Here is a 27,891-nt window from a genome sequence, read left to right as displayed (position 1 = left end):
AACTTGAAACTGCTCATTCTCTCCACTTCTGATCCCTCTATGAGGATTGGTATGTGTTCCTTCATCTTACCCTTCCTGAAGTCCACAATCAGCTCTTTCGTCTTACTGACATTGAGTACAAGGTTGTTCCACTAGTTGGCATATTTCACTCATGTACACCCCTCTTGTCTCTGCAATTTATCTCTATTATTTACATACGTCAACTCCAGAAGTGTCTGCAATGATTGGAAAGGCATAGGTACAAAAGGTGCCGGCAAAAGCAGCACTGTGTACGTGTTGCTGTAACCCATCAACTTCAAGGTTTGACATTCCTTTGCATACCATTGTTATAACTCGTGGTTTTCTGAGTTACTGTCACCTTCTTGTCAGCTTGAAGAAGTCTGACCAATCTCCTCTGACCAGTCCCATTAACAAGGCAGTTCTGCCCACAGAACTGCCGCTCACTGCATGTTATTTTTGTTTTTTGCAAGGTTCTCCATAATTTCTAGACACTGCAGTGCGTGAAATTCCTAGGAGACCAGAGATGCTCAAAGCACCCTGTCTGGCACCGACAATGATTCCATGGTCAAAGTCACTTAGATTGTATTTCTTCCCCATTCTGATGTTTGGTGTGAACAATAACTGAACCTCTTGATGATATCTGCATGCCTTTATGGATTCAGTTGCTACCACGTGATTGGCTGATTAGATATTTGCATAAACAAGCAGGTTTACAGGTGTGTATAATAAATTGGCCACTGCATGTAGACTTCAACGATATAAAGCTGATTCTGATCCTGACTTCCATCGGCTGTACATTCAGATAGGAGGTGATCCTGAACCCTAGTTGACCCCCTCTACAGTAAGACTGGTTGTGATTGTTCTGTAAAACCAAAGTTCAAAGTACATTTGTTATCAAAATACATTTCATGTATACAGTCTTGAGATTTGTCATCTTGCAGGCAGCCACAATACAAAGTAACACAATAGAAACAGAAACTATTAAAAAAATCCACACAACAAGAACTGTCAAACACCCAATGTACGAAAAAAAGGAACAAATCGTGCAAACAATAAAGAAGTAAACAAATAACAGACAGAAGATAAATCGCAGAGTCCCAGAAAGTGAGGCCACAGCCATGGAGCCTGCTTAGTGCTGAGACAAGTGCTGTTAGTTACAGGCCACAGCTGCAGAGGTCAGAGCAAAGCTCATAGAGTAGTGAGCTGGACACTGGTTCGTTCTTCACGCTCGGCCGTGACGCCTTGATCCAGTGGTGGAAATAGTTAAACAAAAACACGTGGAACACTAACCGCAGAGTCCCCGAAAATGAGTCCACAGCTGCAGAGCCCGTTCCGCTCTGTGGTGAGTGAAGCACATCCAGGAACCCAATGGATGCAGGGCAACAGCTGCCCCTGAACCTGGCTGCAAGGGACCTGAGGCTTCTGCACTTCCCCTAATGGCTGTAGTAGCAAGAAGGGAGGGAGCCCAGGCAGATGGCGCCGAACACCTGTTTGTTTTCCACTCTCATCCTCAACAATTTAAATCTTGCTCAAACGCTTTAATCAGCACAGAGTAATGGCGCCAGCCACGGGTTCATCTTCCGCCATCAGGCCTCAACGCAGCAACCACCCTGACCGTACCTGCACTCTGGAGAATCTAGTTCGCCAAGTCCACCAGGACATCTGAAAAGCGTCAGATCGTTTAGTCAGTTCAAAAGTACATCCTTAAAAGGCAAATTACAGTCTGCAGACTGCAGCAATCACAGTTCAAATGAAAAAAATACACATCTACTAGAGTATCTAGTAGTTTCATGAGCTGTCCGCAAAACATTGCCGTTGGTGCAAAGGTTAAAATGTGATTACATAAAGGTCTCTGAAACTGTGAAGTATTGAAATATAAAAGTTGTTTCAACATTTAGGAGACATCAGAAGTAAGTACCTTCAATACAAGATTGCCATTAAAACATCCACTTCTTCACCCAGAGACTGACAGATATGTGGAAACTAGATGAAGTCCCAAGGGAGGAAGGTGTGTTGACAGGATTAGATGAAGACATGTGGGAGGAAGTTTCTGTCAGTGAAAAATCCTGGTAAACAACTGGAGCAAATGGCCCACTCATTCTCACTATTTTAACTTTTTCCTCTGTATAATTGACATAAACCAAACAGATATTCAATCCCAGTGCTCATGGCCATCAACTCCTACCTGAAATTTTCAAGTCTCCAGATAAACAATGGACTTTGATTGCCAGTTCCCAAAACAATAACTAGAAATGCTCATGGCAGTCTGCAGCTGAAAACCAGGACGTTCACCGTCTCATGCATTATTCAGAAAATGTGCGTTCACAAACCTCATTAGGACCTTATTATAACATTTCCTCTCCTGAAGTAATGCATGTTTCACAGCAGGAAGAGGAGCAAAATAACTCGATAATGTGAAGCTCTCTAGCCCGTCCAATTTGTCCTTAGTATTATAATGCTACAAAGGTTTAGGTGGTACGACACACACTATTCTCCACATCAGCTGTGTTTGAAAGTATTCATGAAAACAGAATTTTACTCATTTAATTCATTCCACTAGCTCAGATGTTCCGAAATGAACAATCCACAGCCAATCTTTTTCCACACCTATTTAGTTCAATTGTTCAATAAAATACAAAGTATATTTCTTTAAATTTTTTATAAAGAGTTTATTACTTTTCCTCTCAACTTTCTCTCCTCTTATTCCATTCCTTATTTCCCCCTATTTCTTTCTAAGCCTGATAAGATTCCAATTCATTCTTTCCCAGTCTTTAAATCCCATTGAACATAATGCTTAATGGTCCAAGATACCTCACTCTTACAACTGTATCATCACCTCATATCTCCAACAAACTCTTGTTCAAAAACCTTTGAGATGAATGATGCTTTAAGAAGGTCAAACACCAAGCACTAAAGGATATTGTTTTTCAGTACATTTCAGCCTATTACTGGCAGATGCTTCAAAAGGAAGCTCCTAGCTTCCCCTTTTGTGTAGATTCATACAGTTGAAACCCCTTTTTACTGGGTACCTCTAGAGATGCGGCCCGTTAGCCCCTCACTAACAGCCACTGGACTCAGCGATGAGAAAACCCTTCTCAAATCCAGTGTGTCTAGGGTCAGTATGACTTGGAAACTGGAAAGTTGGGATGTCTCAACCACCCAAACCCCGACCTGTGTGAATACTGTGTAAATGCTGCCTCCATACAATTAGTCATCGGCAAATAATACCAGATGATACACTGCCTGCAATTATAAGGAAAGTATAAGGGATCTGGGAGTTCAGATGCATAATTCCCTCAAAGTGGCGTCACAGGTAGACAGGGTTGTAGAAGGCTTTTGGCATCCTGGCGTTCATAAATCAAAATATTGAGTATAGGAGTTGAGATGTTATGGTGAGGTTGTATAAGACATTGGTGAGGCCAAATTTGGAGTATTGTGTGCAATTCTGGTCACCTAACTATAGGAAGGATATCAGTAAGATTGAAAGAGTCCAGAGAAGATTTACTGGGATGTCGCCGGGTCTTCAGGAGTTGAGTTACAGGGAAAGATTGAACAGGTTAGGACTTTATTCTTTGGAGCGTGAAGAATGAGAGGGGAGAGATAAATACAAGAGGACATGGCTTTAGGGTGAAAGGGGCAAGGTTTAGGGGGAACGAGCTGCCATCTGATGTGGTAAATGTGGGCTCACTCTTTAGTTTTAAGAATAAATTGGATAGATACACGGATAGGAGAGGGCTGGAGGGTTATGGACTGGGTGCAGGTCAATGGGACTAGTGGAATAAAGTTTCGGCACAGACTAGAAGGGCCGAATGGCCTGTTTTCTGTGCTGTAGTGTTCTATGGTTCTACATTTACAAATTTCAGCTTTATTATACAGTTAATAGGAAAAAGAAAAAATAAATAAAAAAGGCCCATTACAGTTAACCCAGTCCAAATGTGCATATAAGTTGGAGCTCATCTTGAAGTTGTCTTTGACTCACACACTGGACACACAGTCTGCATGAAAGCACACACCACCTTCTGAATGTCACTCGAAATCTATTTCGAACAAAGGGGATCCCCCATGGGAGTGTTGATCCTTCTTGCTTGAAGTCATCCATCTGGACAAAACACCTGTGCAACAGGGACAGCATCCTCAGTCATCTTCCCTCCTGTCTTCTTCCAGATCCCGCCAAAAAGACCTCAACCCACACCACTGCCCATCACCAAAACCTCGCTGCCCAATGTTCTCTGGAACATTCTCCCAATTCCACCATCCTGATTGGCTGACACAACATTCCTAAATTGAGCAACATAGTCCGTTATCTTTAGCTCAAACACAAACATGTTAAAAGCTGAACAGACTGCTCTTACAGAACTACTAAAATGAAATACCACAGCATAGCAGTAAAAATCTTAACCAGAGCATTACACAGTCATAAAGTCGCAGGGTTATACAACACAGAAGTGGGCCGTTCAGCCCACCATGTTCATGTTGACCTATTGGCCTATCTATACTAATCCCATTTGCCTAGATTAGGACCATTTCCTCCTATGCCTTGCTTATTTAAGTGTCTGTGTAAAGACTTCCAAAACCTAAAAATTGTGGCTGATTCCAACAGCTCCTCTGACAGCAGATGCCTGATATCAACTACTCTCTGTGTAGCACCAGAAGCAGAAAAGAACTCTCACCACCAGGGCCCTCTGATTCTGATCAAGGACAGCCAGTTCAAAAAGCCACGATAGGCCACTTAGCTCCTTAACAGTCAGTCTTTTCCACTCAGATTATTTAATTAACAGCAGAACAAGCCTGCGGTGTCTCCCCAGAGGGATCCACCTCTGGCCAACAGTAAGATGCAGGGATTGTCCTTGTCAAGGATGCTCAGTCAGGGTCAGCACCACCTCTACATGCCATTCATGCCATTTTGTTACAGTCTAGGAAATAATAGGGCAGGTCTTAGACACTGTGAGCTGGTGTGCTACCTCGCCATTCCCATTTCCTTTCTGTTGAAACTGGATTTATATGTCTGATTTAAAACAAAATACTGAAGGCACAACCAGCAATTCTTCATAAAACAAAGAACCTCAGATACCAGGGTCTCCTAATCCTAAAATGAAGGGTTTAGCATATGTCTAATGAACTTTTGAGTGGAAATCTATTTGGATGAATCCAGGTCCCAAGACTATGAATTATTTTATTTAATTTGAAACGATCACTGAGACCCTTGCAAATATGGCTGCTCCAACATTTGGAGAATGGAAGCAAATTTGATTACTAAGAGGTAATTTTCAGACATACCAAAATCAATTCTCCCTTATTACTTATTGGCTAGCTTGTGCTGCTATGTTAAATTCAACAGGAATTAGTTTATTCACATACCAATACCTTATGCTTTATTGCCAAAGAGTAGAAAAGCGTTTCTCAATTGGGATTCTACGAGGGGTCATGATAAAAAAAAAATAAATATCGTTTTTTAATGGTAGGCGGATAATTGGTGAGCGCTAAATTGCACGAAGGGGAGGACAGTAGACTGATAATTGGTGAGCGCTGTACTGCACAGAGGGGAGGACAGTAGGCTGATGAGGAGTGTGAAGTGCATTGAAGAGCATTGAATGGACTGGCCCAACTTGGGCTGTAACGTCAGCCTCTCCCTCCCGAATTACATCCTCCAACTTTCCCTGACGCAGCACCGACTGGCCTCATGGAGCAAACAAACTACTGGTGAAGTAGAAAACTGGAGGGAAATTTTCATTCTAAAGATGGTCCAGTGTGGTGATTTTTAAAGAGGAGGATTCTAGGCCTAGGCCTACGGACAATTCTGATAAGGTTAATGATGAAGAATTACAATCTTCAGAGTCATTTCACAACCCTAGTGCAACAACGGACACAAAAAGTCAGTTTTTATACAACTATAAAAGTTTATTTACATAACAAACACACAAAGTACAAACATAAATTATTTACAAGATAGAATAAATTCAAATTAAAATATGGTTACTGCTGTCTATAAAACAGTCAATTCCCACCGCTCTCAGAAATCCCCCCCACTGTACATATTGTGACCACGTACTCCCTCTCCAAGGACAGCTGGCCACGAACGTATCCTGGAAGACAGGTAGGCAGTTGGCCCTGGCAGAACCCTCTACTTTCTGCTGCCTAGACCCAGGAATGGACAGGTGGATGGAGTGTCAGTGAACCTGCTTAAAAACCTGTTGCACGGTATTGCTGTATGCAATACCTTCCATCCCGGTGTCCAAAGTACAGGGGAAGGACCCCTGCAAAAAGAGATTTCCACTGGGGTCCTCCTCTGCTGCCAAATGGTAAAACAGACCGCCAAGGCGAGTCTGATCGACTGACGAAGGCAAGGAAGTGAAAGGTGTGCAAGGGCAGCCCGTACAAGAAAAGCCTGGGAGCTTCATGGAAGGGCACGGTGGGCATCCCCATGATACGGCTCACGTTATGTGGGACCCGCTCCTGCGTGGTGATCTGAGGCCTGGATCCGACAAGCACTTCCAGCCCATCAGGTGGTGGTGCAGCCGGAACCTCTCTACACCTGCCATGATAGGATGGGGACCAGACCCTTCGCAGCTAGAGCACGGTCTCCCAGCGGCCAGGAGCATCCTGTCTGGATGAGACTAGACCCCATACTCTCAACATCTCTCGGTAAAAGCGCGGCAGTTCCCTCGAAGCGGCATGGCCGATGCTTCCCGCTGAAAGCCACGCGCCCTCATGCAGACCCCGGTGGAGAAAGTGCGTCACCAGCATATACCGTGTCGGAGGGTGGTCACTGTACACGTAACTCTGCAGGGTCCTGGGGCGGAGAGCCGCCAGCTGTGTGTACACACACCAATGACTGACCGCCCTTCGCAATAGGACGACTCAGGACCGCAGCAGAGACCCAATGCCTCCTGTTGCCCCAGGAGAAGTCCACCAGCCCCTTCTCAGCCCTGGAGACAAAAGCGGTGGGAGGGACTAAAGTAATCAGCCGGTACAATACCTTTACCATGAAAGCTACTTATCAATGAGTTTTATATGGACTGGTGATCCAAGTTGTCCTATTCCTTTGTGCCTAGTCTGTGGCAAACTACTTACAAATGTAGCAATGGCTCCAGCAAAATCGAAAAGACACTTAACTACAAATCATAGCCATATGATATAGTCATAATAAAGTGCCAGTTATTTTAAACGATTGTTGGATTCTCAGAACAAACAGATTAAAGCTTTTGCCAATAAAGTCACAGTCAGTAAAAGGATTCAGGAAGCAAGTTATTTAGTAGCCTTAAGACCAGTTCACTCGAGAACGTTTAAAAAAACTGTGTGAAAACCTGGACAAGGAGCACATCAATCTACTGCTACCTACAGAAATCCGGTGGCTTAGCAGAGGAAGAGTTCGCAACGGTGTGGTCGAGCTGAAAAGTGAATTGCGGTAGTGCTTCCAAGAAAATAGTAGGCCAGATTATGCTAAGTGCTATGAGGATGAAGATTGGCTGCAGAAACTAGACGACTTAACAGACAACTTTCATCATATGAACAAGTTGAACAAGTCTCAGGAAGGTGCTGGAGAAAATGTTTTGACTTCAAGCGATGAGATTCTTGGAGTTAAAAAGAATCTGAATCTTTGGAAAAATGCTGCAAAAAGAGATCTTGAAGTGTTTCCACTGCTCCTTGGGCTTGAGAGTGAGGAAGGATCAGAAAGTCTCGAGTCTTACTGAAAACCACCTGGAAGAACTGCAGAACAAAACTGAACAGTATTTTTCCTCCCTTTCAACATAAGTGTATAACTGGTGAGGGATCCTTTCTCTCAATCTTCTGCTCAGCCTGAGAACTTAACTTTGAGAGAAGAGGAAGAACTTCATGAGCTGCACTCTGATCATGCACTCAAGATGAGAATTACTGACCTGACCCTGGACAAGTTCTGGATTTCTGTGAAAGAAGAGTATCCTGCCATTCATAGGAAAGCAATGACCATTTTGCTGCACTTTTCAACTTCTTACGTGTCTGAGCAAGCTTTTTCTTGTTTAATAAGCATCAAGAGCAAGGATAGAAATTGTCCCATTTCAGTTGAAGGTGAAGCCCATATGTGCTTATCTCAAGAATTGACACAATATTGAGAAATTTATTACGTTTGCCTTATGAGTTTTTTAAATTTATGAAAGAAAAAGAAAGAGTAATCTCAAGAAAGGTAAGCAAAGCTTAACTATCTGTTTTCTTTTCAAGAAAGGTTGGCTAAAAATGCATTCTTTACTCAAAAGAGCATTGACAATTGACATCAAAGCAACTTTGATGTGTGTTGCTTGAATTTCCAGCATCTGCAGAATTCCTCGTGTTTACATTGACAATTGACAGTTATTTTTGGATTATTATATATACAACTTACTGATCATGCTAATATAACATGAACACTAGATATAATAATTTTTTGTGCACGAGTTCCCTCAGACCTGAAAATTATTTCAGGGGCTTTTCCAGGGCAAGAAGATTGAGAAAGGCTGGTGTAGAACAATAATATTCTTATTTCTTCATTATTTTCTACATTGGTTTCAATTGTAAAAGAAGGCCAGCAAGGACCTTCCTTTGAAATTATTATTAGCTTTGTTCTCCCGTGTATTTTTTCTTCTCCCAAAGATGGTAGAGGGTGTGAATAGAAATAAGGACAGCTGAGGGTGAGGGGAACAATTAACAGATGGAGGGGATGGATGAAGGACATATTTTAGCTTAATTCTCTGGCAGCAGGCAGTTTTAATGGACCTCAGCTATGCCAATTCCTGCATATCGATCACCTACGTTCATACACTCAGTGACACAAGTTCGTGGAGATCCAGCCATGGATGACTGGAATCTGTTTCTAATTTGTCTGATTGATTTGTGCATAAATACTGGACGACTGCTTACAGTGCACGATCCATCACGCAAAGCTTGTTTGTTATCTGTTGGAGTAATTGCCTTTAGTCCAGAATGTTGAGCTGAAAAATTAATAACTTCCTCTGTCACTCCAAAATATAATTTGTGGCAGCTTCTGGATCTGAGTACTCTGACATGGAGTCAAGCAGGAAAGTTCAGTCCAGAGCAATTATGAATAATTATGCTTGGATCTTCAACAAACTCAGAAACTATTGAGATAGTGCTTGGAGCTTATCGAAAAACCAGTGACTGTGAACTGTAAATTTTCATTTTGCTCGGCAGGGTTGAATGGAGAGCTATAATAGATTATAAGTCTATGTGCAACCAAGTCATCATAATATAAGGGATGGAAACCCTGATTCATTCAATTTTGGATGTCATATCATTTACATTTGCTTGATTTAGTGTTCATCTACCAAATAATCCCATGTCTTTTGGGATTCTAGGATGAAAAACAATATCTGGAGCAGCAGGGAGTACATGAAATCTCCTACCCAACATTTATTCCTCAGTAAACATCACACAGCTGCTACAGGACTCAATCTGAATGCATTAGCTCCTCTGTATCTATTATCCTCACATTGGAGGTACTTCCAGAAGTAATCCTGGTTATAAATTGGTTTGGTATACGTTGAGGGGATGAAAGGTACTAAATCAATACAGGGACTTATTTGTTCTCATGGAGGTGGGACTCCAGATTGAAAACCATACCTGTCTCAGTTGAACCACCATTCATTCACCAGGTCCCTATTGACCCCCGTTACTCTTTATAGATGCGCTATAGAAAGCATCCTATCCGGATGTATCACAGGTTGGTAGGGTAACTGCTCTGTTCAAAACCGCAATAACCTACAAGTGTGTACACAGCTCAACACATCATAAAAATAGGCCTCCACTGCGTGGACGCTATCTACACTTCCTGTTGATTTTGTGAAGCAGTCAACATAATGAAAGACCTCTCCAACCACAGGCATTTGCTCTTCAACCCCTTCCATCATGCAGAAGATGCAAGTACCATCCAGGCTCAAGAACACTTTCTATCCGACTGTTATAAGAATATTAAATGGTCCCCCGATATGATAAGATGAACACTCAGCCTCACATTCTACCTTAAAATGGCCTTGCACCTTATTGTCTATCTGGACAGCACTTTTTCTATGATTGTAACATTTCATTCTGTATTCTGCTTTTTCCTTGCACCACTGAGATGCACTGATGTGATGCAAAAAGCCACATGGTATGGAAAACTAAGTTTCGGCTCTGCTTCGGTACATGTGTCAATAATAAATCACTTTTTCAATTTGTTGTAATGTGTCACAGCTTTCTTCCATGATGGAAGTTGTATTATTATAAATTAGCTTTGCCAGTCAACAGGAACCACAAACCTCTCAGGAAGGTACATCATGGAATATTTGAGGAAATCTGCTGCAGATATCATTGATATTAGTGTATTGATGCCAAGCCATAGTCATAGTCATAGTCATACTTTATTGATCCCGGGGGAAATAGGTTTTCATTACACTGCACCATAAATAATTAAATAGTAATAAAACCATAAATAATTAAATAGTAATATGTAAGTTGTGCCAGGAAATAAGTCCAGGACCAGCCTATTGGCTCAGAGTGTCTGACCCTCCAAGGGAGGAGTTGTAAAGTTTGATGGCCACAGGCAGGAATGACTTCCTATGATGCTCAGTGTTGCATCTTGGGGGAATGAGTTTCTGGCCGAATGTACTCCTGTGCCCAGCCAGTACATTATGTAGTGGATGGGAGACATTGTCCAAGATGGCATGCAACTTGGACAGCATCCTCTTTTCAGACACCACCGTCAGAGAGTCCAGTTCCATCCCCACAATATCACTGGCCTTACGAATGAGTTTGTTGATTCTGTTGGTGTCTGCTACCCTCAGCCTGCTGCCCCAGCACACAACAGCAAACATGATCGCACTGTCCACCACAGACTCGTAGAACATCCTCAGCATTGTCCGGCAGATGTTAAAGGACCTCAGTCTCCTCAGGAAATAGAGACGGCTCTGACCCTTCTGGTAGACAGCCTCAGTGTTCTTTGACCAGTCCAGTTTATTGTCAATTTGTATCCCCAGGTATTTGTAATCCTCAACCATGTCCACACTGACCCCCTGGATGGAAACAGGGGTCACCTGTTAGCTCTCCTCAGGTCTACCACCAGCTCCTTAGTCTTTTTCACAGTAAGCTACAGATAATTCTGCTCACACCATGTGACAAAGCACTGTTCAAGGTGGTCTTTTAGGTTGCAATATTTATGCTATATGTGGACCAAATAATTAAATGAATTTTCTTGCTGTGACCTAGATGGTGCATCCACTATCCACAGCTCTGGCCACGTTCAATCCTGAGCTTAGGTACTGTCTGTGTGGAGTCTGCAAGCTCTCCCTCTGGACATGTGGGCTTCTTCCAGGTATTCTGGTTACCTTCTATATCCCAAAGACGTGCAGGTTGGTAGGTTCAAATTGGCCACCTTAAGGTCCGCCATGTGTGTTGGTGAGTGGTGAAACATTGGGGTGGGGTAGTTAAAGGGAATGAGGAGAGAATTAAAAAGGGACTTGTGTAGGATTGCTCTAAATGAGAGTAGATGGTCAGGGTGTTTTCAATGGGCCTATTAGCATGCTGTACAATCTATGACTAAAATTTGTGAGTGTTGAAGAGTTGGTACTAAAAGGAAATAATCATGGTTGCATTCGTAGAGGCTTCAGTTCCATTGTAAAAACAGGATTTCATTCCTTAGAGCACAGGGGAATGAGAGAAGATCTTATGGAAGTATACAAACTTATGAGGGGTATAGATAGGGTGAACTCATGCAAACTTTTTCCCCTCAGGTTAGTAGGGGCTGGGACTAGAGGTCACAGGTTTAGGATGAAAGGTATTTAAGGGTAATCTGAAGACCAACTTCTTCACTCAAGGGTGTTCCGAAGTGGAGCGAGCTGCCAGAAGAGTGGTAACTGCAGGTTCAATTGTAAAATTTAAGAGAAGTTGGGAAAGGTACATGAGCATGAGTGGTTTCAGGAATATGGTTCAGATGTGGCTGGAAGGAATTAGATTGGAGATCAGGTTGGCATGGATTAAATGAGCTATTTAAGTGCTCTAATACTCTGACACTGTGGCTCTGTTTGACTCACACTTCCTTCCCTGCAGAAACCCATAAATTGCCATTGACTGACCCTGACCTGCACACCTGTCAGGAGCCTTAGTAAACATGCTCATGTACAAAGTTTTAAGTTGGAAGGCAGTTTTTTTGTATTAATGGTTGACTCTTGTGGAGTCTGTGAGGGCAAATAAGGTTACGCTATCTCCCACCATCTATGGTAGGCAAATAATTATAGACACACAGACAAACCTTTTGTCTATCATGATCATCAAATGCTTTATATACTAATCCCATTTACTAGCACGTTACCCGTAGCTTTCTATGTTTTAGTGATTCAAGTGCTCACCGATATATTTGATAAAGATTGTGGGAGTTTGCCTTCATTACCTTCTCAGTCAGTGTGTTCCAGATTTCACCCATCCTCCGAGTGATAAATATTTACTCCCTCAGCTTAAATCTTTGCCCTCTGTTTTCAGACACCTTTGTTGCAGGAAAATGTTTTTCACTGTCTATCCTGTTTACACCCCTCATCATTTTTTTAATATACATGTATCAGGTCACTCTCAGCTGAATTTGTTCCAAGGAAAACCAATGAAGCCTGTTCATCTCTCCTCATAATTGAATCATACTATCCCAAGCAACATTCTCATGAATCTCCCTTACATCCAGTTCAAATAAACCCGATTCATGGAGAGCATTCCCTCTCGTCTTCTGCAGTCAATTTTCAGCAATTTTTTGTAGACGACTGACTGAAAAAAGACAAGAGTAAATATTGGTTGAGATATATTTTTGGCTTTTCCTTACTTAATTGTTTTGTGTTTAAATATTTAGGCTATTTAAAACTTTTTACTTTTTTAAAGTAATTTGAACATTTTTAAAATAGTTTTTGTATGCCAGAAATAGTCTGAGATATTCATGACTCTAAACGCATTTGACAGCCTGATAAACCAAACAGCAGTGTTTAGATGGCTAAGGGTTTTCAGCTGCTTTTACCTTGCACATAATACCATTTATCTCATACTGTACCCTGCTGGCTCATGACTGGAGCTGGTTTCTTACGTCAATATTACATTTTCTTATGATATTGAAGGCCATTCATCCCATCAAGACATTAAGGGTTCTCAGAGCAATCATCTTAACCCATTCCCCCAGTTATTTCCTTGGTGATCTACTTTTTCTCAAATGTTTATCAACTTCCAGCACCACCACATCTCTCCCCACCTCCCACCTCTGTCTAAACTCTGACCATCCATCTAAACTCAAAAGTAATTTACTGTCACTGATTACCCCAACAGCCAGCAGGTCCTCAGAAAGTGGATGGAGGTCAAAGGACTTGGCAGTCACAGAAAAAATGTACAAACTCCACAGACAGACAGCACTCAAGGTGAGGATCAAACTCAGGTTGCTGGAGCTGTGTGAGGTAGGATGGTGTTTTGGGGGTTCCTCCTGGGAGAACCACATAAGTCAAATGCAAGCTTTTTTGCAGACCATTAGCAAGCATAGAAAGATGGCTATCCTATTACCTTGTTATGTCACTTTGTCAAATTTTGTTTAATGGGAACGGTCTTGACATGTTTTACTATGTGTAAAGCAATACGTTGTTAGCATTGTCACATGTGCTTGTTGTGGGACATTTGGTCATCCATCTGCCTCGTGGTCAGATATTTATGGGTTAAAGTCTCACTGAAAGTATCTGGAGGCATAATTTGTTTTCTCTGTATTTTTTTGGCCGAATAATCACTAGACTGAAGTGATTCCCATTACCACAAAAACTGATATAATTGCAGTTAAATTTGATTCCACCTTAGAGTGGTGAAATGTGTGTTGATGTTTATCTGGTTGATAATGGCTGTTGCTTAAGAGACGATGTAAATTGGGAACCCTTCTGCCTTCTCAAATGAACGAAGAGCTCCTGTGGTGCTGGTTTAAAGAGCACGTTTTCCCCTGAGCCCTAGCCAATTTTTAGCCTTCAACCAATTTCATTAAGAGAGGTTATCTGGCACTTATTACTGTTTCAAGCACTTACTGAACACTAATAGGTTGTCACATTTCCTAAGTGATAACAGTGAGCTAAAAGTTCTTAATTAGTTATTACTTACTTTTGTACATCCGAACCTTGTGGAAAAGACACTGCAAATGGAAGGGATTTGTTTCTATAGTCTGCAAAATTGCTGTATAATTTTGCCTAGATTAAATTCCATGAACACCTTAAAATAGCAAATTAGTAGGAGCAGTACCACACAGAAGACCACACAGAAACTAGAAAGCAGGCTGAGCAAGATATGCAAGTAGGCAAGAAAATGGTTGATAGAATTTATGTAAAGGAATATATAGGTTAGTAAAATGAGGGAAATGGAAAACCTGTGTGCTTCCTAACATTGCCAAGGGTGAATTTGAAATTATAGTCATAAAGTCATACAACATAGAAATAGGCTTTTTAGCCCATGAGTCCACAGTGACTATCAAGAAACTCCTTATACTAATCCTAGATTAGTGTAAAAAGCTTATTCTCCCATTTGTTTTTTTCAACATTTCCATCAACCGGCCCCAGATCTTAGCACTCACCCACACACGAGAGGCAATTTACAGTGACCGGTTAACCTACACTTTCGGGAACTTTATTTCTTCATCAATTTCCAGGATGTCAGCATCTCAGGTAATGCCAGCATTAACTTCCAATTCCACCTAAATCCCTATGAGAAGCAATTTTGGTGAAAGTGCTCTCACAACACTGGTGGGCATGTTGTTAAAACTTGACGATATACTTCCACGTCAAGATGACATACAACCTGGTGGAGAACCTTTGGCCCTTGCCTGCCTTGATAGTAAAGGTGGGTGACTTGGGAGTGTCGCTGCCGATTGACTGGACTCTGAAAACTCACGTTCGTCCCTCAATCACGCTTTGGTTGCTTATACAGGGGGAGAACAGCCTGGCCCCTGTCACCACACTGTTTTGAAGTCTGACAGAAAAATGTTATTTTTATACAGAATTGACTAGTAATTACAGACATTGACCTTGTGTATCTTCAAATTCCTTATTTGGAGGAACAATCTCCATTCATAATGCTAATGTTAAAAGAAACTATTAGCTTACAAATGATGATACTTTGAAGTTAGTAAAGAAATTCTCCCTTAGTTTGTCTGTGTTCCTTGAATCCTTCATACAACAAAATGGATATTATTTCATTGTATTCCTGACATGTGCTTGAAAGTTGATGAAAAAGTTTTGGAGGGTAATCATTAGCTATGACGCATGTGGAGTTTTATGTGGAGTTTTTTTTAATCAATTGTGACACCCAAGATGTTGATGGTATGGAACTTGGTGATGGTAATGCCATTGAACATCAAGGAAAGGTTCTTGAATCTCCTGACTGGAGATGACCATCACCTACCAAATTTGGCACAGATTTTACTTGCTACTTATTAGCACGTGCCTAAATGTTGCCTCATTCTTTCTCCATGCTTGCATAAACTGCTTCATTGTCAGAGGAGATGCAAATGAATAGGTCATTGTGCAAGCATTAGTAAACATATCTGATTCTGACTTAATGAAGAAAGCATATGAGTGACATTGGTTGGGCCTGGGAGACTTTCCTAAGGAACTCCAATGAAGATGTCCTGGCGCAGGGATAACTGGCATCCAATCCTGCAAACATCTTCCTTTACGTGAGATTTTCCACTTACCTTAGAGTGATTTTCCCCTTGATATCCATTAACTTCTGTTTTACGAATGCTAATGGCCGCCCCACTGAGACAAATGTTGCCTTGATATCAAGGTCTACACTTTCATGTCATTTCTGTATCTCAGTTCTTTGGTGCATGTTTGGATCGGGAAGCATCTGGTCCTGGCAAAATCAAACTGGGAATCAGTGAAGAGGTTATTGTGATTGTCATTTGATAAAACTATCAATGACCCCTTCCATCTCCTTGCTGATGAACATATTGCTTGACTACATTGGATTTATCCTTCAGTTCTGTTCTTCACATATCTGGTTTGAAACACTACTGGAAGATCTAGGATAGGGATGTGGCTAGCCCTGTCATTATCTTTTGTGCTACAGACAGGCTGTTGTCTGGTCCCATGTCCTTCACTGAAATGGTACCAGAATTGGAATTGCTATTGGTACTGGTTTATTATTGTCACATGTACCAAGATACAGTGAAAGTTTATCTTGCAAACTGTTCAAACTAGTAAAAGCTACCAAAAAACTGCAATGCAGCAAGTGCTGTTATGAACCCTTTGGATTAGCTGGAGGCCCCTTAGGGCCCTGGACCTCGGTGCTCTACTTCACTTGAATATCATTAACTTACCTAATTGTGGCTTGTGTTAGCTGTTAATTGCTCCCTGAAGTTTTTGTGTTTATTAGTAACTGCAGATTTCTCGTGCGACCTTGTACTATTTAAGTTATGTGCACTGAACAGTTGTCGCTCAGTCTTGAACCAACCTTTGCATAGCGATGTTCATTCTAAGCAACCTGGGTATCTGTGAATAAATCGTATTTTTATTTATCTGCGAATAAATGGTAACTACTATGCTACCATACCTCCCATGGCATGGTAATTGATGGTCTGAAATTCAAGAGGACCCACATCCTTTAGGACGTGTCCTCTTCATTTTACTATGATTGGGGAAGAAATACAGGAACCTGAAGACATAGATTCAATGTTTTAGGTACAGCTTTCCCCCCTCTGCCATTAGGTTTCTGAATGTCTGAATGGTCTGTGAATACTATCTTGGTATGTTTTGCAATAAAAATAAATAAAAATCGCATGGGACCCAGCTACGCCTGCTTCCTCGTTGGTTATGTGGAACAGTCTGTACTCCAGACCTATTCTGGTACTGCTCACCAACTTTTCCTTTGGTACATTGACGACTACATTGGTGCTGCTTCCTGCACCCATGCTGAGCTCGTCAATTTCATCGACTTTACCTCAAACTTCCACCCAGCCCTCAAATTCACTTGCTCTATCTCAGACACTTCTCTTCCCCCTTCTCGACATCTCGGTCTCCATCTCTGGAGACAGACTGTCCACTGACATCTTCTGCAAGCCCACTGACTCCCATAACTACCTCGACTATACCTCTTCCCACCCCGCCACATGCAAAAATGCCATTCCCTATTCCCAGTTCCTCCACCTCCGCCGCATCTGCTCCGAGAATGAGGCTTTCCATTCCAGGACATCTCAAATGTCGTCTTTCTTTAAGGATCGTGGTTTCCCTTCTACCGTCATCAATGATGCCCTCACCTGCATCTCCTCCATTTCCCGCACTTTGGCCCTCACCCCATCCTCCCGCAACCACAACAGGGAGAGAGTTCCCCTTGTCCTCACCTACCACCCCACCAGCCTCCGGATCCAGCACATTATCCTCCACAACTTCCGCCACCTTCAACAGGACCCCAGCACTAAGCACATCTTTCCCTCTCCAACCCTCTCTGCTTTCCGCAGAGACTCCTTTATCCACACATTCATCCCCACTGATCTCCCACCCGGCACTTATCCCTGTAAGCGTAAGTGCTACACCTGTCCCTACACCTCCTCTCTTGCAACCATTCAGGGCCCCAAACAGTCCTTCCAGGTGAGACAACACTTCACTTGTGAGTCTGTTGGGGTCATCTATTGCATCCGGTGCTCCCGGTGCGGCCTCCCCTACATCGGTGAAACCCGACGCAGATTGGGGGACCGCTTCGTCGAGCACCTCCACTCTGTCCGCCACAACAGACAGGATCTCCCGGTAGCCACCCACTTCAACTCTGCTTCCCATTCACATTCAGATATGTCCATACATGGCCTCCTCTACTGCCCTGATGAGGCTAAACTCAGGTTGGAGGAGCAACACCTCATATACCATCTAGGTAGTCTCCAGCCCCTTGGTATGAACATAGAATTCTCCAACTTCCGGTAATTCCCTCCCCCTCCCTTCCTCTATCCCTATTTCACTCTGCCCCCTCCCCCAGCTCCCTCATGGTTCCGCCTCCTTCTTCTACCACCCATTGTTTTCAGGGCTATGACGTCAATGCTTCCCCTCCACCACCCCTTTGTCTTTCAAATTACTGGTCTTTCAACTGACGCTAGAAGCATTCTTCAAATCCTTCCCCATCTTTCATTCTTCAGTCCTGACGAAGGGTTCCGGCCCGAAACGTCGACTCATCGTTTCTGACTGATGCTGCCTGACCTGCTGAGTTCATCCAGCATACTGAAAGTGTTGCTTTGATCACAGCATCTGCAGATTATTTTGTGTTATCTGCGAATAAACTCTTGTCGGTGTTTTACACTCGAGTCTGCAGTTACTCCGTGCCTGGGTTCATGAGACTGAGTACATTTTTTCAAGTTCATAACAAGATAGGTGGTGAGGTTACTAGTTTGCCTTATCACACCAGAAACCTGTTCAAGTCTGACAACAGTGGGACAGAAGCTGTTCTTGAGCCTAGTTGTATATGCTTTCAGGCTTTGGGATCTTCTTCTCGATGGGAGAGAGGAGAGGAGAGAATGTCTGGGTTTGCTGGGGTCTTTGATTGTACTGGATACTTGACTGAGACGGCGAGAAGTGTAGACAGAGGCAGGTTATGGATACAGCTTTTTTTATTGACTGCAGTTCTGCCTTCAGTACTATTATTCCAAGCAGATTCATCACTAAAATCCGGACTCTGGGAGTTAATGACTCCCTCTGCAACTGGATCCTTGACTTCCTGACAACAGACCACAATCAGTCTGCTCCAACAGTGCTCGCTCATTTCTCGACATCACGTCGAATGAATTCGTGAAGACTGGCCTATGTGCTGGGATCGTCAGAGATCTGAGGAGGGAATCAAGGTCAATTATAGTTGAACATGGTTATGGACTCTTCTATCTTATCTTCAATACTCACATGCTGGATCCCATCGTTGTGGAGTCTGGGATTACGCTGATCTGCTGACTATGGCGCTGCTAACCTCAATTGCAGTAGAAATTATAATTGTCATGTTTAAGCAATGAAAAGTCACAACTGAGGTTGTTTATGTTGAGCGACGTTTTTCGAATGGTACCCAGTGCAACTCCTCTAATCAGGCTGAACATTGTTTCCATTTCTCTGCCATATGGGAACTCCAGGACACCTCCTATATCTTGAACAGGAAGAGTCCTTCAAGATCCCAAACACAAGAGATTCTGCAGATACTCAAGATCTCAAGCAACACATACAAACATGCTGGAGGAACTCAGCAAGGCATTCAGTAACTAAGGAGCGGAATAAGTAGCCGTTGTTTTGAGCCAAGACTGGAAAGTCAGAACAAGAAGGTGGAGGAGGGGAAGGAGTAAAAGCTGGTTGGGTAGGAGGTAGAAACGAGTACTGCGGGTACGAGAACTTGAGGCTTGAGGCAGTGGATGGGAGATCTCCAGAGGCGACGAGGTTAGTGATGGTGCTGTAGTCAATGGCCTAATGCTCTTTGGTGAGCTCCTATTCAAGGGCTAAGTCCTGATGAGAGGTCTCAGCCTGAAGTGTCATCTGTTTGTTCCTCACCATGATCCCTCCTGACCTGCTGAGTCTCTCCAGCATTTTAGTGTGTTGCTCTGCATTTCCAACATTTGCAGAATCTCGTGCATTTGTAGTAAGAGGAGATCTCTGCTTGTACTCCAATTAGCTCCCAGCAAGTTTCCACAAAACACAAAAAGTGTAATAATGATTAGAATTTCATACATTGTTCCTTTCAATCATTGCCTGAAAAATTAAACCACTTAGTTCTGTGGTTGGCTATGCTCAGAACAATTGTACTGTTCCCAAGAGAAATCCCAACATCCCATACACATGTTCTCTCTCTTCCTCTTCTCCATAGTGTGCCTGCCATCCTCAAAAAGTAGTTAAAACAAACATAAATAAGAACAGAGAATGAAGGATATTTTGCATCATTAAGAATCAAGTCAACATCTTCTTCTCTTTTGGAGGAATATTGATATGAGACTAATCTCACAAAGCACTTATCTGTTTGGTCAAGGTTACCCCTGAGTGATGTTACTGTGCAGTAGCATGGACCAGTATCAAGGTCTTTTAGGTCTCACAAGAAGCAGAAAGCAAATTCTGAGTTTAATTTCACTAGCTTAATTATCCTGACAGAATGCACATGATGATAGTGACTAAAATGCAGACTTTTTCTATAATGGCACACATCTGATCCCAGTCCAAATGGAAAACACTGTTAGTATTTGCATTACATCATTTTCTCTCATGTTTTAAGGAATGTCTGCCCACTTTTACCTCTTCTTTATAGCCCCTTATAAGCATTTTGTTTTAGCATCCAACTTGCTTCAATTTCTGATTCAGTTACTGAAGAGACATGATACTTGAACAGACTGTTGTACTTCAGAGTCACTCTTGGCAGAATTGACTCTGTGCCAACAGACAGAAGTGTGACCCAACAAACAGTTCAATAACCTTTGAACAGCTGATAGAGAATCTGATGTTTCCTGTGGGGAGATTGAGAGATTCTGAAACTTCACTGCACTGATTATTGACACTGTCCAGCCCAAGCCATCTTTCCACCTAATTATCCTTAAGTTTATAAACAACTTGAAACCTTTGCCTTTTACAGTCTGCAGATCTCTATCCTTTATCTACTCTGTGTACATAATTACCGACCATAAATATCCTATCACACTTCTCATTATGCTAAAAGAAAAGTAGTCAGTTTCATATGAAGACATTAGTCATCTATGCAATAACATAGCCCATAATAATTTCAAACAATAACTCCTCACATCGCCTGTACACACATCAGTTGTAACACCTGTTACGAGAATACACATAAAATTAAGATGTTTGCTGGCCTGGGCTAGCATCAGTGGCATCAGCAGTTGGTCTGCCACCTGCCCTCAGGGGAAGGAGAGATAAGGAACAATGGAGCAGCGTCTGGAGATGTGTAATGAAGGGATGTGGGAGAGAGAGCTGTCTGGAGCGGCTCCCCCCTTTGAACCCTGAACTGTTTGAAGTGATGGACAGGCGATACCCCAGCAGGGGGATAAAAAGGGACAGGTTCGCTAAAGACGGACACACACGCCACCCGAGGTAACGAGACCCTGGAAGCGGTGCGCCTCTCATGAGTGGGTGAGAAGTACCAGACAACGACAAGGGTGGAAAGGTACGATCAGCGGGAACCCGGTGTGTGTCCGCCCTTGCCTGGGTGCCGGGTTCACTGCAGAGGATCGACCGCATCTGGAGGAGGGGTCACAGTCGGTGACCTCAGGTGACATCACCAAGGACCCGCCCAAAAGTTGCTCGTGAGCAATCTCGCTGGTCTGTGAGTGAAGCTGTGCTGAATGATGAGTTGTTCCTATTCTCTCTGTCTCTCTTCCCGCACGTTGTCCATCGCCATGGCAACGATTACTGCGAACTGAACTACTAACTGGACTGAACTTTGAGTCATTTTGAAATTTGGTCATTTACCCCTAGACAACGATAGAGCTTGATTGATGCTGTTATCTTAATTCTGTGCACATGTGTGGTTATCATTGTTGAATTGTTGCATTTATTATCCTTTCGATTACTGTGTTGCTTGTTTCTTTAATAAAACTTTCTTAGTTCTAGTACTCCAGACTCCAACTGAGTGATCCATTTCTGCTGGTTTGGCAACCCAGTTACGGGGTACGTAACACACCAAATTAATCTGATGTTGCTCGAGTAGACAAAGATGGCCATGAATATGGGTCATAGCTGAATTATATCACTTTCGCACTTTGCCTGTTATTCCATACTTACCTTTAAGTCTGGATTTCAATTTCCACTCAAGTGACATGAGTATAAGATAGAAGATGACAGTCCAGTATATTAAAAAATGAAGCTTACACTATTGGAGGTGCTGTCTTTCAGATAAGAGCTTAACGCACAAAGTCTCATCTGTTCCCTCAGCCAAAATGTAAAAATAATCCTAGAGATCCATTACAAAACAAAATGCACCTGGGACTTATGCCAGATGGACAGGCTGATATTTATGTCCCAATCAACATCACTGAAGCAGATTAGCATTTGGATGCCATATGAAAAGACTGGATGACATAGCAATGGCCATTTTGGTTCTGGGAATATTGCCTTCAGCAGCTGTTCCTTAGGAACACTGAAGTTCAGCAGCATCTTAAACCTAAAGACGGGGAGAGAATTTACATATTTACTCTCATTTACTGATAAGTTCAGTTTTAAGTCCAAGTCAGAGGCCTGGTCAGCAGGGTCTCTGTAGAGGAACAGGGGTTAGCAGGGTTTGAGCCTCAGTTCAGATTGAGAGCTAAATCAGAGCCTAGGTCTTATTTTCAGATCAAATTTGGGCTTTGGCCTTGGGCCGGAGTTTGAACTCGGATCAGAGAATCAGGATCCAAGCTGGGAAGATGCTAACTCACACTCTGTTAGTATCATCATTTGTGAATTTCACTGAAGGTTCGAGAGAATCAACTGACTTTTCTTTCCCGTGACACTTCCTGGGCAGTTCCTATAGGATTTTTATCTAACTTTTTATGCCTCTTTGTCTGCTTTGTCTCTCTCTCTCTCTCTCTCTCTCTCTCTCTCTCTCTCTCTAAAAGCCATCATTAATCTCTTACAAGAGAAAATCTACAGGTGCTGGAAATCCAAGCAACACACACAAAATTTTGGAGGAAATGCTGGCTTCATCAGCAGCTTGTCACAATGGCAATGCTGGCATCATCCCATCAGAAACTCCCATTGCCGTATCCATCCCTCATCAAGCCCTCCCTGCAGTTAAAACAAACTCATTTTCACACTTCCCCAGTTCTGACAAAGGGTCTTCTTCTATGGGTGCTGTTCTTCTGTCTTCTACATCTACAGGTGCCGCCCGACCTGCAGAGTATTTCCAGCTTCTGACATTTTTACTTTAGATGATCAGCCATGAGCTTACTGAATGGTGAAGCAGGCTTTGAGGGGCGAATTAGCCTGCCCTTGCTCCTGTGTATTGGATCTGGAGAAGACACTGTCCAGAAGATTCTTTAGAAGTCAAGAATGGGGTGGAAATCTTGTGGTTATAGACATTTTATTAGATATTCATAACAAATAACAATAAAGTACCATGAGCAAGTAACACAGCAGTAGGGAACTAACTCTAACTGTAACCAACTCACAAGCAAAGAACCAGCCTTTTTGTCTTCCTTTGTACTGAAAGCTGGTTCAAACTGGAATCTTCTTTGATAAAAACAGCCTGAAGGACAACGAGGACAGTCTTGATTGATGCTGCTATGACACCAAAGGATTAGGAACAAAAGACTACACAAGTACAGAAACAGCTATACCACATATCACTGAAAATTCACTAAACACTTAGACAAACAGGTGTTCATACAAACATATAAATAAGCGTAAAGAAGTTAAGCTACAAAAGAATAACTATTAGACCTTAATCCAACCTTTTTTTTTACGCATGCCATCTAATCTTACAAGGAATAAGTTTGTGTTCAGAAGCCATAATGCAACTGGTAATAGTTTTTACTTAATCTGTTCTGCCATAATTCATTAGCTACCGATATGCACTCCAGAGGCTGAACGGCCTGTTCCTCTTCTCTCGACATCTTCAGCAAGTTTATGTCGATTGAATTTTTTTAAAGTCATGATGTAAGCATCACTGCAAGATAAAATGTTTCTGCAGCTTTAAAATTTACAATAACTAATTGGCTTTTTGTTATGAAGTCTATTATTCAGAACAACAAAAGAAAGGCCGATTTCTTAAAGATCCTTTACCTTGTTGCTGTCTGATCAAATGAGCAACTAATTAAGACTTATGTGTTGGCATTTTCGCTTTAATTATCTAGAACTGACAAAATTCATAATCCTGTGAAGACAGTTTGTTATTGCCCAAAAGCTGCTTTAATTAATTTACATTACGGGCGACTGGGAACTTTAATAACATTTCCTTGCTTTGAAAATTAACATTGATGAAGTGTATCTGTGAAGTGAACATTCAGTTGTTTTAATTAGTCTGTCACGAAAAGCCATGGAAAATGCACTTTCACCAAAATCAAATGAGGTTAATTTGTCCACACCTCGCCACCCTCCCGTGCTGCAACTTTGTGACGCTGGCTCCAAGCATCAGCCGGCTGAGACTCTTTCTCATTTACTTTATCTCTGTAACACACAGTTGAGCAAAATGCTTCCTTCTTTCTATCTTAAAGCGGGTGTTTCAGCTTGGCTTTGGCCCAGGAACCCATTGGCCAATGCGAATTTTCGCCACCTTATCAAAGTAGACATGGGGAAGTTTAGATAAAAGAATCCTGTGCACTCTTGACATGTGTCCAGTGATTCCTACTGCCACAGACGTCCATGGGTGTCGAAAGCATCACAGAGTCAGAGTGTTACGTGACATTGAAATCCACTGGTAAGACATGAGCCCATGTCTGTCAGTCCTATACTTCTTTCATGTTATTCTCCCCACATTCCCACGAACTGCCCCATTCAGTGGCAAATTAACCTCCTGACCCACATTTCTGGGATATAACCATAAGACCATAAAGACCATTCAGCCCATTGAGTATTCTTCGCCATTCCATCATGGCTGATTTATTAGTCTTCTCAACCCCATTCTCCTGCCTTCTCGCTGTAACCTTTGATGCCCTGACTAGCTAAGAACCTATCGACCTCCGATGGGGATCACCTGAGGCAGTACGGGAAGTCAGGAGTGAACACAGACTGCTGAACCTGTGAGACAACGGCTCCACCAACAGTATCATAGTGCCGTCAGTAAAGTTATCAACAATAGAAGAGGTAAATCTGCTGGGTTCAGCAGAAGGACTGGTCCAGCTGCAGAATGCTGTTGATTGCCTTGCTCCAGGTCCAAGAGTATATACCATGTGATGTACTTGTGAAAGGTATAACTTGTGAGGGGAGATACTCTGTAATACCACTCCCAACAAAACTTCTTTGCATCCTCTGTTCAACAGGACACGACTTATGTGGAACTGACAGAAAAGGAGGTATTCCACTTTCTGTACAGCCAGAAGACCTATTAACTATACCCAAAATAAATGTCAGATTAAGATCAGCAGCCTCCCATTGAGATCATACTCAGAGCTTTGAGGTCTATTTGCAGGTTGGAGCAAAGTCAAAGAAATAGTTTTCCCAATTGACCTTAATCCATGTGTAGTACTTAAGGAATTATTGCAATCAGGGAGACATAGCTGAGGGAAGCACAGCGAATATCAACTTAATGTTCTGGGGTATAGGAGTTTCGGATGTTATCGAGGGGGTACAAAAGAGGAAGGGGGCAGGGTCACACTGCTGATTAGGGAGACCATCACAGAAGAACTGGAACTGAGGAATAAGAGAGGGGCATTCACTTTGCTACTATATCAGGGCCGCATATCAGTACGCTGGAGCAGGGATCCAATTGCAGACCCAGTACTATGCACAGTGATATGAATTGAGTAACAAATCCCAAGGTGCAAACAAAGTCGGCGTCAAAGTTCAGGCAGAGATCAAAACATCCAGAGAAATCCAAAAACCAGAGTCAGGAAACAAGCAGAGTCAATATTCAAATGGACAGAGTGCAGATACGAATGCTAGAAAGACTCAGGAAAATTCACTGGCACAATCTTGCAACAAACAGGTGAAAACACAGGACTGAAATACACTGAGCAATAAACAGAGAGGCAGATGATAGGTGGAGCACAATGAGACACAGGTGGCAGCAATACAGGTAATAATGAGAAACAGGTGAGAGACGGAGTACTCAGTAATACAGGGGCCGGAGTAGAGCAGGAGCGGGGACAGGAGCACATGACAATACAAAACCACAGACTGACGGCTAGGGGGAAAACACACAAAAAGACAAAGTTCAACTGGAGATACTGACACTTTATGGAACTGCCACCAAGCCACTGAAACTTTTCTCTCTGAGGCCTCAGATTTTGTATCAACAAAACTCAAGGTATTGAAGATCATCTTCCAACACTGCATTTTCTAGTCTTCAGGAATTCCTATTGAATTTTAGATCATTAGCCACTCCAGTCATGCATCTTTCATGAGCAGATTGCTTCTGTTTTCTTTTTCCTGTTCTGCTATTTGAGATTATATTAATCTTTTATTTACCTCCAGGGACCCCTCTTTCGGCTGGCATCACCATCACTTATACCATTCAACAATTCTTCATCTCTACCCATTTTGTCCTTTCTCACAATGTCAAAGCTATTGATATTTTTGTTATTTCTCCTGATCTCTTTCTCCTCCAAAAGAATTTAAGATCTTATTCCAAAATCTGCTGTGTTATTTTCTGCCTTTCTGCAAATTGCTTTGGGCCTTTCAAATGTGTTTTAAAGGTAAACATGAGGTCACAGAGGAATATAGAATTCTCTACAGCCCATCAATTCTGCACCAACCCATTTTTACCCTCATCCCAGCCTAACCCATGTTAGTCGCCCCTATTCCCAATAACTCCCCGACCCCTAGATTCTACAACTCACACTCGGAGTGATTAACATCAGACAATTGTTGTTCCAACCCACAGATCTTAGAGGCATGAGAGGCAAGGTCAAACATAAGCTTCATATACATGGTAGTGGAAGTCAGGGTCAAACCTGGGTTACTGGAGCTGTGGGGTAACAACTCTACCAGCTACAGCACCATGCTAACCTTATAGTATGGACACATGGCTATGCTTGTAGACTGGAGAATGTTAAAACAGGTAAATGACAAGGGACAGCCAGCTGCAGCAATCAAGGAACTTATTTATATTCTGCTTTGCCTTACACATCACCCTTGCAGAATGCCATATGCAGGGCAGCAGTGCAAAGAAACCTTCTGGATCTGCCACCAGGCCACTGAGACAGATCATCACAAACGGATGGCTCACAAATTTGTAATTCTTCTGACAAGACGTATCTTCCAGCCCAGGTACTGCACTTGTATCTGTCAGTGACAAATTATTAGCAAGGAAAACTCCTATAAGCCCAGAGCCATAAGAAAGGGGGAGAAAAAGCACCACTGTAACTTAACCCTGTTCCAGAAATTATTAAATGAAAACTTCTGCTTCATGCAGTTATTTTTTTAAATACATGTTTTATTCCATGTAACAACCCTTAGCAATGTATTCCAAACGAGGAATACATCTTAGTTTCTTTAAATAGAATACAGAAAAATTGCTTCATTGCCCAGTCATTTGCTTTGGAACTTACTTCAAATCTAATTTGACACATCTGCCAAAATTTAACATATAACCCATTATAGATGCTTGATACATTTCTTTATACAATTGTAAAAATTATCTAAAAAGGAGAAACAAAAATGAAAAGAAAGCCAACTGATGCTTTAGGTACTGTACCTTTAAACAACAATATATCGATTAATATATCAGAAGACTTAAGACTCTTCATTAAAGAAGTTTAGGGCAGTACCTGTTAGGGTTGGATGAGAAATAGGGGTAAGAGTTAGGGATTGATTACCAACCAGTAAGAAGAAGTTGTAGAGCCAACCAAAGTCTTAGTTCCACAGATCATTTTAGTAAAGGATTTTTTAGGTGCAAGTTGAATAAGATAGATGAAGCTTTTAGGGAATGAGTTGTTCTGGAGGCATAGCTGGCATTAGATGGATGGAGATAGAATGTCAGGGAGACAATAATAGCATATTAAAGTCAAAGGCAAGTTTATTGTCATATGCACAGGTACACGTACACACAGGTTCAGTAAACTAATTCCTGTATGACCCGTTGCAATTCTTCTATCACCACAACAGGTCTGTAGTAGATACAGCCTAACTGTCTCTCCACTCTGCTTTGGAGCACCTAGACAACAGCAAAACATTGCTCAAGCTGCTGTTTATTGACTACAGTTCAGGATTCAACACCATCATTCCCTCAATATTAATCAACAAGCTTCAAAACCTGGACCACTTTACCACCCGCTACAACTGGATCTTTGAGATGCTTGTCAGGAGA

The 27,891-nt window shown here is 42.2% G+C and overlaps 1 pseudogene; it reads right to left on the bottom strand.

Annotated features, from left to right (window-relative positions):
* Positions 1-1,154: 1,154 nt before the first annotated feature.
* The window catches only part of LOC134337178 (uncharacterized), a 39,852-nt pseudogene continuing 13,115 nt past the window's right edge, over positions 1,155-27,891 (bottom strand).

This window comes from Mobula hypostoma, chromosome 24, assembly GCF_963921235.1.
Source record: "Mobula hypostoma chromosome 24, sMobHyp1.1, whole genome shotgun sequence".
Classification (NCBI taxonomy): Eukaryota; Metazoa; Chordata; class Chondrichthyes; order Myliobatiformes; family Myliobatidae; genus Mobula; species Mobula hypostoma.
This window is presented reverse-complemented; position numbering and strand designations above follow the sequence as displayed.